The following is a 14230-nucleotide window of genomic DNA, read 5'->3' as shown; positions in this document are numbered from 1 at the left end:
AAAGACAATTAACCAGGGATGTTTCCATTCATCCCTCGCCACAGACGGTGGCAGAGGAAGGAGTGCAGACACGTTCCCAAAAGACTTTAGAAAATTCCTTTTACTCTAACAGAATGTTGATGAGGAGAGGAAGGGCCCAAGATCTTGGGTCATTTTGTCATATTGAGCTTCTATTTGGGGACTTTACCTGTACATTAATGCCACTTGCTTCCCATATTAAAATGCCAAAAACTCCATAATTTACTGGGCCACTGAATCCATCCCCAGTGATGAACATCTCTCTTGGACATCTCTCAAAAAAAGCCACAAAGGAGGAAGAAGCGCATTTTTACAGCTCATGATAATAATATTATAAATCAGCCCTGAGAAGTCTGGCTAAGCTCATTGAGCGGATGTCCTGCAAACTGAAAGTTGGCAGGTTTGATTCCCAGTCAGGGCACATGTCTGCTTTGTGGGTTCAGTCCCCAGTCAGGACACATGCATGAGGCAACCAATTGGTCTTTCTCTCTCACGTTGATGTTTCTCTCCCCTGCCTTGTCCTTTCACTATAAATACATATATACATATATACATAATTAAAAATGAAGATAGTATTCTGCATTATATATTAATTGGCTTATTCTATATCACAACTATTGAATACCATGTAGTATACATTGTACATAACTGTTATATATTTGTATTACATATAGAATATATACCATATATTACACTATTTAGTATATACAACATATTTCATATTACACATATGCTATAAGTTATAAATTTCATGCTAAACACTTGTAAAAACATTTTAATTATTTGCTTTTTACTAATCTTATAAGTTAGGAGCTATTTATTGTCCAAATCTTACAAACAGATATTGAAACTAGCTATGCAAAGTGTATTATTGCCCTTTCCTCTTCTAAAGAAAGTTTAGTTTTAAAAATCTCAGGTAAGGCACATGGAAATGGGAAACACCATTACATCACCTGTAAACGTGTGTGATGTTAGTTGTGGCAGGAACAACCGCTGCTCCAGGGTGCTAGTACGACAGCTGATGGGGGCAGGCATTTAGTTGTACTCCCCACCTATGCACTTGAACTTTTGGCCACGTGGAGGCACTCTTGCACTACAGGACATAAATTTCTGGCTTTGAAATTGGCTTCATAGGTTAGGACTGAGGCTTAAACCATAATGTGCAGAATCTGCAGATCAATGGCATCGATGAGCAGAACCTGGTTTTACCGGACTGGTGTCTCTCTTTCAACTGTGTTCTAAGTACAGAAACAAGCAAAAGGGCCCACATTCTTCAGGTTCAGAGAATTCTACTCATCTTTCCCTTCCAAAAATGCTGGTAGGTTGTCTAGGGCTTGGAAACAGGAACTTGGGCTACGCCCTGGGTTTGGTGGGACTTGCCAGCAGACTGCAGAGCAGGGAGTCTGGGGTGGCTCTCCATGCTAGGATGAGCAAACACCCAGAATGAGCAAACAAGGAACTAGTCAGAAGGGCCTGGACTTAAGTACTGGAGCAAAACGAGTAAAAGAGGTCAGAAACCACTCACCTTAGGGAGATTGTTGGGACTGTGGGGCATGAAACCTTGTGAGCATTCTGGAAGGGCCAAACCTGCAGGACTTTTTACGCAGTCTCTCCGGCTACAGATGAAGAAGTAGCAGTGAGAGGAGCTAATCTAGCTGAAGGTGAATTAGAACTGTGAGTGGGGTTTGAGAAAATGATTCAGTTTTCGGTGTTATCTCTCATATTACCAACAGGCAATAAGTAAAATTAATTTTAAAATATAATTCTTAATATGAATTCATTTTACAGTCATATACAATTAACACCCAGTAATACACAAAGATGCACTCTTATTTTTCATGAAAAGTTTTCTCATCGTAACTTATTTGAAATACCCAAATGTAATCTGAAAAATACACTAGAATAATTCGGTTCTTCTGTTCCTCATCTTGTCATCATTTGCCTGTGTGACCTCGAGTGGCCTCATTTGCCCCACTGACAAACTGGTTACACTATTCAAAATGTAAATGCACTCCAAGATCTCTAGCATCCTTGTGTCTTCAGTATCTGTTGTTTCTAAAATCAAGGCACACCCAGAAAACATATTTTTAATTGAAGTGAGATTGTCTCTCCTCTAAATGGAAAACAAGGAAGGGTATTGTTCTTAAATGTTTGATATAGTAATTTCTCGTAATTGGTTTTCCTCCTGTTGTAAGAACATGACTTAACAACTGTGATATTTGATGAAAACTGATGATTTTTTTAAGTCAAAAATAAATAACGTGGAGTGTTTACTCAGAATTGAAACAGCTGTGTTTTGATGTTTACAGCCACAGATGTTAGACATTTCCAGATGGAAACAAGGTTGTCACTCGTCAATTTCCTCGAGAAAAAAACTACGTAATGATGGGGAGTTAAAAACCAGTTTCCTAGTTGCTCGTGATGCTAGTCATGAACGTCTACAGTTTGGTTGAAATATACTTGAAATGTAGCTTTCATCTGGTCGTACATGTTTGGTTCAAACATTCAAAACATTCTGTTCATTTAATTTTACCCCACATCAAATCCTGACGAGAAAGTTCACAATAGTGTTAAAGGACCTTGGATATTACTTAATTATAATGGCTATGGACTCTTAAAATATTGTCAAACAATATGGTGAGAATTAAAAAATAAAATAAATGTATGCCTCTGAGTGATAATATTAATCTCTGACTAGGCTAATATTAAAAATGATAATATTTAATACCTTTTGCACTTTTAGTCTATGCCTGATATCATGCTAAATAATTCATACATAAGTCAATTTCATATGTAAACCTTACAACAATTCTATGAAGTTACTGTTGTTATCCTCATTTTGCAGGTGAATAATTGAAGCTCAGAGAGGTTGATAAAGCCATTTTATATATCCAGAGACCCAATATCGGGCAATCAGTGAAGTGACTCTAACCTAGTCTGAGTAGGTTAGAGTCACTGAATTCAGAGTTAACTTTATTCTTGTAGTAAACAATTTTTTAGTAACAATGGACAAATATTTGAGGATATTTGAACTCATGGGGAAACTAGTCACCTCACGGTCCAGGTGAATAATGTCCCCTAGAATTGTGGCATTTCGAACCTGCACAGCTGTATGTGACCCTTTGCATGTAGGAACATCAGGATAAAACAGACCTTCATGCTTACCTGAATCACTGAGAGAGGGGGAAAATTTTCTTTTTCTATTAAAGTGGAACATAATGTACCAGAATATGAGATAAATGGGAAGGGTGATTCAAAGCCACCTCAATACTAAGAACAATACTCCTGAAAAGTACACTGTATTTATTAAACATGAGTTACCAGCCAACAGGCCTCCTTCATGCTACTCACACAGCAGAATATAAAAGGGAAAGAAGAAAACCCAGAGAAGATAAGGTGACAACATAAAGACTCTGATAATATGTGCAAATATGGGGCCAGAAATATGTATTTCTTATGTGCACCTGTGTGCATGTGTACTTTGTGTCACATTGTTTATTCCATTTTTTATTCTGATGAGAACAACAACCAACTTCCCAAAAGGAGGAGTTAAACGTTACCCAAACCAGGACACCTGATTCATTCTTCAAGATATTAATAGTTACAACTAGTGGGGAAGGTTTGACCTGCCAATCTATGAAAATGTGAGCATGAATGTGTCCTTTATGTAGACAGCCCTGATCCCCCGGAATACAACTACAATACCCTGCAAAGACAATCAGAAAAGACCGATGTAGACAGAATCCTGACAATATTCAGTTTCCTCCTTCCACTCAGCCAGGGTCACCCCTGCCCTTTCTGGATATGGGGACCAATAAAACTGATTTTGAACTTGAGCTAGTTTGAACTGACTTCCTGTTATGTATCTGTAGAGAATACTGGTTATTACAGAGGACTTAATATGGCAGTTGGAAACTGTGATCACAACTCTACAGGCTTTCAGTGAAATATGCGTGTGTGTGAGTTCATGGTGAGGTTGGGGGCAGGGGGCTTTTATACCAGCTCCAAGGCACAGAGAGCTGGGAAAAACATGTGACTCAGAGAACCAAAGAGACTATGTGCAAAATAAAGCTCTAGTAGTTGCAGACGATTGCAGAAAGCTCAGGATAAAGGAGCCTGGTGCTCACAAGAATAAATCCGTGGCAGGTGAATGTCCCACCCCCTAGGCCACATGGTTTGGTGGAGCACATGGCAGCGGTGTCAGGCAGTGGTGCTGGTAGAGGTCACTTAATTCTCCTGATACTTTGAAACTCTTTTATGGTTACCATCTTAGTCCTACTCTATTCTAATAATCGTGCAATAGATATTAATCAGTTCCAATAGAGCAATCTGCATATATCTTGATTATGCATTTATAAATTTGGAATTTTCTGAATTACTGTTATAAATATGAATGCATGGATATAAGGGAACCCAGACCTTTAGCCCTAACTCTGAATGGGGATTCGGTCCCAGACCCAAGTAAAATACAATTGATGGTGACAGTGATCGTGCCACCCTGACACATGTACGCTGCTTCCCAGGCAAGTAGACATGAAGTGGGGGCAGATGTCCTTAACCCACATCTCTCATGTGGAAGCCAAAGTAGTGGTGAGGCACATTACCCATGTAGGACAAAGCCCTGAAATTGTTGTAATCAATTGCTAACAAAAGTTAGAGAGCCAACACTTCCAGAAGTCTCTCCAAATTATACGAGACTTAAAATGTTTTGCTACAGAGGCAAAGCAGTTCTGATATTATCCCCCACTCTCAAGAGTCACGAGCTTGATCATTAAAAACATTTTCTCTTAGTTCAGGGTTTATTATAGTGTATTTCTGAAAATGTGCTGCAGGGTTACACAGCTTTATAAGGACGCTGCTCAATATTCGTTGAGCAGGTATTCCAAACGGAAGGACTGAGGGAAATACAACATTCTAAGAGTTAAAGATTGAGAGGTTTCAGAACTGAAGAAAGTGGTGGCTGCCCATATGGAAGTCACGCACAGGATCCTCAGCAGAAACACCAAGTCAGGCTAGTGCAAAAGCGACTAAAGTGCTGAAGCATACAATTATAAGCACACACATAGCATACATTTCAAAATTTTAAGAAATCTATACAGAGATGTAGATAGTCTCATATATCTGGACAATTCTACCCTCCTCACATCCATCCACACATCTAGTTGTCAAATCTTTCTATATTCTTAGCTCAAATTATGATCGCCTCTTGTCCAGTGTTCTGTGACTGGTCTCCATCCTGCACTCTTGCTAATCATGAACCCACTTTCTACCCTGCAACAGGAGTGATCAAGCTAATACACAAATATGATAGAACTCACCCCTGTGACTTCAGCCATCCCTGGAGGAGAAGGTCAAACTCGTCACAGCATGTTAGGTCACCCAGGTCTGTGCATCCTCAGCTCCCTACTTTCACTATTTGCACTTCATCTATACTTAAGTCCTGGGTGAACGTTATGTGAAGTGAAATAAGCCATTAAGAGAAGGGCAAACACCACATGATCTCACTCATATGTAGACTTTAATGAGCAAACTGAACTAACAAGCAAAACAGAGATATTTGTAGGGAGAAAGCAGGGTGACAGCTATGGGGTTTTATGCAGAGAGGGATGGAGCAGAAAGGAAAAAGGACTCGTGATCCTTAGCCACTTACAGTTTTAAATGCTTTTGCCTCCGCCAGAGACCTACCCCTATGGCACCACCCCCTCCACACTCACCGAGCCGACTCTGCTCAGATATAAAAATAACCAGGAGGCTAGTGGCAGCCTTTGAGATACTGGCTCCATTGTTCTGATGCTGCCATACACACTTCACTTCCACGGCTTCCATGTATGGAAACCATGGCGGCCCCCATGCCTTTCTCTACCTACCTTTCTAAACTGAAGGCCTCTGGGAAAGAAATTTTACCGTGTAGATTCTTATTCTCTTTAATATTTGAGTGTTCAGCACATTCTACTACATGCTCAAAGATGACTTATTGCATGAATGAACAAAAATGAACATACGCTGTATGTTTATGCACTCATATTATACCTAATTAGCTCAGTAGATATCTTCAAAAGTGTAATCTGAGAATTATCTGTATTGATGTTAAGTCTGATGCAGCAGTATAAAAATATTCCAGATGATGTGATAAAACTCATATGTTAAAGCTCTACTGATTTTTATTGATATTTTTACTGAAAAATATTACATATGGAAGAATCACTTAACATTTCGGAGTCTCAGTATATTGAAAAGCACATTGTTTATGTTGATAGACATTTCACTTTTATTTTGAAATTAAATGGCAAACATATGTAAAAGTTTCTGTCCTAGTGGCTGCCAAATTCTAGGCGCAGATAAATAACATTCTCCTTCCCTGGTTGTAATGCGCACAGCCACCATCTCTCTCATTTCAGAAAAAATGAAACTGTGACGGAATGTGAGGAAGTGATGTGGCAGAACATTCTTACCAGAGTCTACAGCACTAGATCAGCTTCACTGACCCTTAGAATTTGGCTTAGACAATATTTTTATTCATATTTTGTATTGATGCCAAAGGGACTTGGAGTAGTTGCAAATATTTAGCGTAGAAATCTATTAGTTTCCTCTAAAGAATTTTATTTGTGGTAAACTCATAGTTGCTCTCTCTCCATCCTTGCCAAGAATCTTGGTTAGGGCCACTAAAGGCCTGGCCACAGGGATATAGCCCAATTAATCCTAGCTAATCACACTAAGTCCACTCTGTTCTACCAGATACTCACATTTATAGTTTCCCTTATAGACGTGGGTGGCCAGTTGGTAAGTTTTGACCAATACCACATAAAGGGAAGTCTTCAGGATGTAAGGGATCTGGGAGAAGAGCTTTTACTTTCTGATAGTGGACACATCACGAGGATACACAACTTCTGCTGCCTACTTTGCTTCACCTCTTTGACCACAGTTTAAGGATGTGATACCAGGAGGCAATTACAGTATACATGGGATCATGGAATGATAGGACAAAGTGTCAAGTGTCTGAGGATTTCCGAATGGATGCATAGAGACTTTCTGGTACCTATATCACTGCCTGGACCCAATGCATCCAAACTGGAAAACACCTACCTGCAGACTTCACCTGAGTGAAGAGTAGCATAATATGCCACATAAAATATGCCAATTTGGGATACTGTGTTGAGATATAAGCACTTGAAAAACAGCAAGTGCAGAAAGTGGTTTTCTTTTCTTTCTTTCTTTTTTTAAGATTTTATCCATTCATTTATTCGAGAGAGGGGAAGGGAGGGGAAAGAGAGGGAGGAAAGCATCAATGTGTGGTTGCCTCTCACACATCCCCCACTAGGGACCTGGCCTGCAACCCAGGCATGTGCCCTGACTGGGAATTGAACCAGCGACCTTTGGTTCGCAGGCCCACACCCAATCCACTGAGGCATGCCAGCCAGGGGAGAAAGTGGCTTTCTATGAACTCCCCTTATATGTCTAAAGACAGATCCTCAGAACAGATTCAGTTGTTACAGCTTCCTGCTTCAGGAACTTCATCACCCAGGAACACGGAGACAAGACCAGAAGTCCACACTGCCCCTGGGCAAAATCTGTCACAATCTATTATGACTCCCACCTACTCTTCTAAGAGCCCACTTATCTTTCCTAAAAATGACTTACTCTCCTCTACGAGGCCTATATGCCGACCCTTTCCATATGAAGATGATAATTAAGCCAAAAATTTAAGCCCCCTTGGGGAGTTACTCATTTTTCTCTGGATATCTCCTATACATGCAAGGGGTTTACCTGTTACCAAACTTTTTTTTTATTAATGTCTTTTCTTATAAGAATCTCAGATAAGAACTCAGAAATGGTAGAGAAAAACTATTTTTCTTTTGTTACAGGAGAAAAGCTTAATTTTCTGTTAATCGGTGTTTCTGTGACTTTTAATTAAAGCCTTCCTACTTGAAGTAATACCCAAATAAAGAAAACACTGGGGAAGAAAAAGAACTGGGTATGAAATCGACGCTTCAGCACTGTTCCGGAGAATGCAGAGGTGACACGGATTGTAAACTTTGTCACCTCTTCAAAATATTGAGTTTGCATGAATTAAATGGGCCTCCAAATTCTGTTGTGTGTTTTACCTTCTGATTTGTTTTTCTACATTGGTGACTTTTTCATTGCTCTTAAAAACTGGATTCTTGGAATCTGGAGGAACTAGGAAGCTTTCATATAACAATAATAATAGCATTAAAACATTTTCTTTATTTTCATTTTTATATTTTCAGTTATTTCATGTGCCAGTCAATTAATTTGGGTGGCATACTGACATGCCACAGTTTGCAAAGACACACTTGACCTAAAAACTTCCAAAACCTTTCTCCACATAGGTAGGACCTTCTAATTTTTACAAAAGATACATTTTCAGGAAAAAAGATACAGTCTTTCATTCTAGTGGATAAATGACTTATAAATGTGACCACCAGACTCCATTTTTAGCCATATTTAATCTGAGTAAATGATGCAGTGAAATCTAAGGACTTGTCATGAGGCAAGGGGAAGTTTTTGTTTTTAAATGAAGGTAGCCTATCTGTTACCTTTTAAATGGTTTCTAGGTGGCGACTTCCTCAGAAGGAAGGCAACGCCTGGAGCAAGTGTCCAACTGTGTGATAGAGCAACTGCGGTGGCTGGAGGGTGAAAGATGGCGACTACTAACCTTTTTGGACAATGATTCAAAACATATGAAGAACAGGTAATTCTGGGGCATGAATACTTCTGAAAATCGTTTTAAAATGGATGAAACAGTTGCTTCTGCATAATTTCAACACCTTTTGAAGTCACACAATCAAAGGGCCACAGTTCTTCTAGATTAAACCTGTTCTATTGATTTTTTTTATCTTCAATGGAGTGAATGCTACTGAGGTTTCATTTGTACAAGTTTGAAATACCTGGTTTTAAGCTCTATTTCGATACTGTGATCTTCGCCCAAGTGTACATTGATCAAGTAATGTTTTCCCCCCTTTTGATTTGCTTTGTTTTTATCTAAAAAGCAGTCTATAAAATGGGTTCTACCTAAAAAGTAGACTATTTTTTTGGTTTGCACCTTCAATAGTGAAAGTTTTCATGAATTTAAATAAAGCGATTAATCCCAAGAAAAATGTGGACAAATCAGCTCTGGCACCTATGCTCAAACAGACACACCTCCTGCAGGCCTTTGCATAAATGCATCTCTGGAGCTCTGACTCTGGTATTTATTACTCCCAAGTCCACGTTCTTCAGTAGTCATGCACGCCATGAGTTTCTAGGAGTTTTTGTTTGTCTTAAAAACCTATACCTATCATAATAGCTTGTGTGTAGTATACACTCAGTGGAAATGAAATTACTTGACTGAAAATCTCTTACCCTTGATTCAGAGAGCACATGTAGTCAAAATTCGCTGCCTGGGTCAGAATCTCCCGTCATTCCCTGTACTGGTTCTCTGCATTCCTTTTATCCTCCACATTATTTTGAATATGGTTCTAATTAAGCTCGAAATTCACCGCTCTTCAACTCACTGAAAAATGTATCTCAGCTCCGTGCAGATGGCTCTGGCTCTGCGGGCAGGCCTGCCAGTCATTCAGCCTTTCAGCAGAGCGCGCAGCCGGGGAGAACTGTTCTGATGACCGACTTTCCCTGCCCCAGGGATGCCCCGCAGCCTGACCCTGCTCGTGGTCTTGCATCAAACTCCGTCCACCAGAACCCTTCCCCAGCCCGCACTGTTCTCTTTATCCGGAGAATTTACAAGAACCCAGGTCCTGGGGAGACAGCCGCTGCTCCATGCATAGATGGGAGTGTGAAGAAGATGATGACAAACGACCCCATAGTCCCTATTAGGGCTATTTCATTCCATTAAATAAATGCCTGCTTAAAGAGACTATTTGTCACCAAGGCATAATTTAATCAACCTCATAGAGGGTGAGGAGAAAACTAGGAATTAGAGCAAGCACTCACACATGAATCAATTTTTCCCCTTCCAGATGCAAATATGCTTCAGGCTAATTCTGTCTTTGTACCTAATGACTGTACGTACTAAAAACTTATTTTCAGTCATTTGTGTCCATTAGCTAAAGCAATTTATGACACTAAGGCTTTTATAGTTATAAAATAATAATTTTTATATTTCTAGCTGGATTATTTTAAAGTAATAACAAATTCTTTTAAAAAATTATCTATCCCAATAGTGTTTTTGACATTGAAATTCTTAAATAAAAAGCATATAAATAAAACAATTGATTCACAGATTATCCAAATCTTAACTCAATTTTAGTCATAGTTAATGAGTTTAAATTCTTTATGACTAAAATAAATTCATGTAATAAAGTAGTGGCTATATTTCTAGTTAATGGATACATGAAATAGGGAACTAATAATTTAATTTTCATTATTAAAGCATATAAAATCCACATGTAGTCCTAAAGGATATAACTGTCAAATATGTCAAAAACCACTCAACAGCAAACCTAACCGGAGCACAACTAAGTGGTATATTTAAAATAACAGGAAATACATGTTCTCTGCAAATAACTATTCACAAAGAGAGTATATGAAAAGTTGCAATGCACAAGTTTAAGGAACTAGAGTTAATTTTGAGGATTAAAAAACATTTGAAATATAAAATTAATGGTGTATGTGTTTACATAAATAAATAAATTACTGAATAAATAAGGTCTGTCTACTGGTTATTATCACGGAATTATTATGTTAGTTCATGGTCCAGATCTGCAATTTGGAATATATTTCCAAAGTCCACTCTTGCGGTGAAACACCAAAAATTGCAGGGCTTCCTGTCTTGCCTTTGATGATGTGAAATTTAATATTTTTGTGAAGTGTTACTGCACTTTCAAAGGTTTGCATAAATAATCATATTTTAAATGGAGTTTTTACAGAATTTAGACAAACCAATTCCAATTAAAGCTGAGAAAGAAAATTGCAGATCGCCTTAAAAGAAACATCTAAGATCACTTGCCTTACAAAGAAAAATTCAATGCAAATTTCAGCTCGATGCCACTCTTCTAGGTGAGCCTTACCTGCTACTAAGACTAGGCAAGGTGTCACTCATATACATTTTCTAAGCATTTTGTATTTGGTCTTTACAGAATATATTGCAAATGTAACTGGTTACTTAATTATTTGCCTCTTCTTTTCCTTTCACTGGAAGCTATGGGCTACAATTTAGAGTAGGGAGTAGGCTTCTTCATTCATTGTCCTGTTCCTAGCAGTTAGTCATGTGCCTAGTTTATGGGAGATACTCAACAAATATATTTCAATAAATAATTATTAATAAAAATATTATTTAGCCAACATGCAGTAATAAAACCCCCTCTTAGCCTCAGAGCTCCCCCAAGAAGAGGACGGGAAAGATGTGTCCAGATGAATGTATCTGTGGCTTCACTGACATATGGGTGATTTTATTGTTACATTGTTGACATTTATTGTTCCTTCCATTGAGCTTCTATACAAGCAGGCTTAATTTTTGAAACAAATAAATGTAAAATGTGCGACAGTCTTTTAAGGCCCAACAGGATAACAAGCATACAAGAAAACTACAGTGCTGTGTGAAGAACTTTGATTGTCTTAGAGGTAGATATTTAAAAAGGAAATAAGTTTGGGGGCGGTGTTGTGTGCAAGAGGTAAAAGAATTAATAAGTACAAATTGGCTGATACAAAATAGTCGAGGGGATCCAAATGTGCTAAATAACAACTCGGCAGAGCGACAATGCTGGGGTCGATGTGGAATTCTTCAAACTGTAGATCTGCCACCAAACGTATCACAGCCATGATGATGAGAAATTGGGAAAAGATATAAAAGTCATTAGTTCTAAAACTCCCTGTTGAACCTCAGGCAAACATTTAAAATACTGCCAAACAAGCATATGTTTATACATAACTATTTCCAGAATTATAGCTGTCAATAGAGTTGGTAATAGAATTTTTAAAAGAAATTTATATAATGTATAACTAATATTATTCTGTTCAATGAACAATGAAAGGTTTTTTTTTGTATTTTAACCTTTAATTTCAAGGGTATTCTAACTGAGCATTTTCTCTCACTCTTCAGAGCTTTATATTAATAAAGGGACTTTATCCACAGATTTTTGGAATAGAAGAAAGGCAGAATAGACTTTTAAAAAATTAATATGAGCTACATTATAGAAATTAAAAAACAGATTCAAATGGCTATATTAGCTGTCCAATGTAGTAGTTAATAATCATCAGGTGATAAACCATCCTAATTCTTCTTTTCTATTTTTATATGATGTAGCTTCTCCAACTTTCTGGAGGAAAAAATGGGAAGCATTAATATAAAAGACAATATCTACATATTTGAAAATTTATTCACATAGTTCATAATTCAACCACTAAAATACTGCCTTAACATAGGTTATAGTCTAGTATTTCAAATGAAGTTGCATTTATAATAAGATTACATGAATAAATTATAAAGAGTAAACACTTTAAAATATAATCTAGAATGCACATTTGAACCTGAAAGAGCTAGACATGTGTCAGATGGTAAATATATTTTAAGTCACATCTCTTATCTTATGTAACAAAATAGAGAAACATAATATTTGATATTTAGGATGCTCTATTTGCTGTTATCATTCAGAGAAAGAATGCTTTCATAATTAGCTTTGCAGATAGATTATGAAATACATATTTGTCATAAAATTTTTATTTCTGTTACTCATAGTTTTCCCTCTGATTCTTTTCATGAGTTGATATATTATTTTACAAATAAAACTCGTTTTTTTACTTTTCCCTTAGAATACATTTTTAATGAATGACTCCTTTCTGTTTATTTAAAATATAGATGATGAATATATTTTACCAAGATCAGACTTTTCATCATATACATTTCTTAGAGGAATATATATATATTCCTCTCTCTATATAAATATATCAATACATTTATTCATGAAAGGCTTCGCTTATGGGGGAGGAAGAAACTTTCTTCTGCCCTTCTAAGGCTCTTTTGGCTGGTCTGATAATCAAGTGAACATGAGATAGATTAACAAGAGAAAATAACCAAGTATAATTACACACGCATATATGGGAACTCCCACATACAGGAGAGAACCACATAAACGAGAGTCTCAGAGACAGAAAGGAAAGCTGAGGTTTACAGGACGCTCTGAGCTAAACACGATCCCAGGCACCTTGGGGCTTCAGAGGCACTCCACAGTGATCAGAAGAGCCGATGTTCAGTAATTAGTAGTTTGTCCTCCCATAGACATAGGTCAAAAATGGTTATCCCTGACATCCTCTTATAAAGAGCAAGGCAAATTCTTCTTGGTAGTCAAGGAAGTGGGAGGTGGGGTGGGCAGAAGTTTCTCTTGAGCCAATTTTGCCTTTAGTGCAAAATAATGGGCAAGCCATACGGGTGCGTCTTGCAGTGACTCTCTTCGAACTCCTACATGCTCATGTCTTCAAATTCAAAAACTGATATATTCTGTTATCAAATATTAGCATAAAACCCACAAAATGCCTATTTTACCCAAAAAATAACTGCCTCCTGGCTGAAAATAACTAGGTATTAATTTTTTTAAATTGTATTATGCTCACCAGTGCAGACTGAATCTTTTCAGACTAGATTCACTAGGCCCAAGGTCATTTCTAATGCGCTCTATTAAGTATCCAAAGGTTAATTTTCTGATAAGCCTTTGACATGTTTTTGTCCTTCTAACATAACTGACCCTTTGGAAGACAACTCTCTCCATCTACATGTGAAAAGTGCTGAATGTTTCCTTTAGTGAGGTTTAAATTGCTTTTACAGGTCAGGTCATCTCACTGAATGGTTTCGCATTACTTTATTCAGCTGGTAGCTCTCAGAAACATAAAAATGTTTCACTTCAATTTCCCTTTAAAACGGAACTTAGTATTGTGTTTGTACAGTTAAAAATTTACTATGTTTCTCCTCATATTCTTCACTGTATATAATAATGCAATAATTCTAAAATTATTTTAGAGTTTTAGGTTTTAAATATGACTGATGGTGTAGAAGGGACTTTTTGCTTCTTTCTTTCTAACTTCTTAGCTGAGATCACTGTAGTAAAAGATGGATTGATAAGAGAAGAGCAAAGAAAAGTTTGTTAACATGTTACACCTCATATACATGGAGACACCCTGGGGAAGATTAGTAACTTCTACACGTGGCTTAGACTTCAGGCTCAAATACAATCTTAACAGGGAAAGGGAAGGCAGGAATGGGCCT

Source organism: Desmodus rotundus, chromosome 13, assembly GCF_022682495.2.
Source record: "Desmodus rotundus isolate HL8 chromosome 13, HLdesRot8A.1, whole genome shotgun sequence".
NCBI classification, from domain to species: domain Eukaryota; kingdom Metazoa; phylum Chordata; class Mammalia; order Chiroptera; family Phyllostomidae; genus Desmodus; species Desmodus rotundus.
This window is presented reverse-complemented; position numbering follows the sequence as displayed.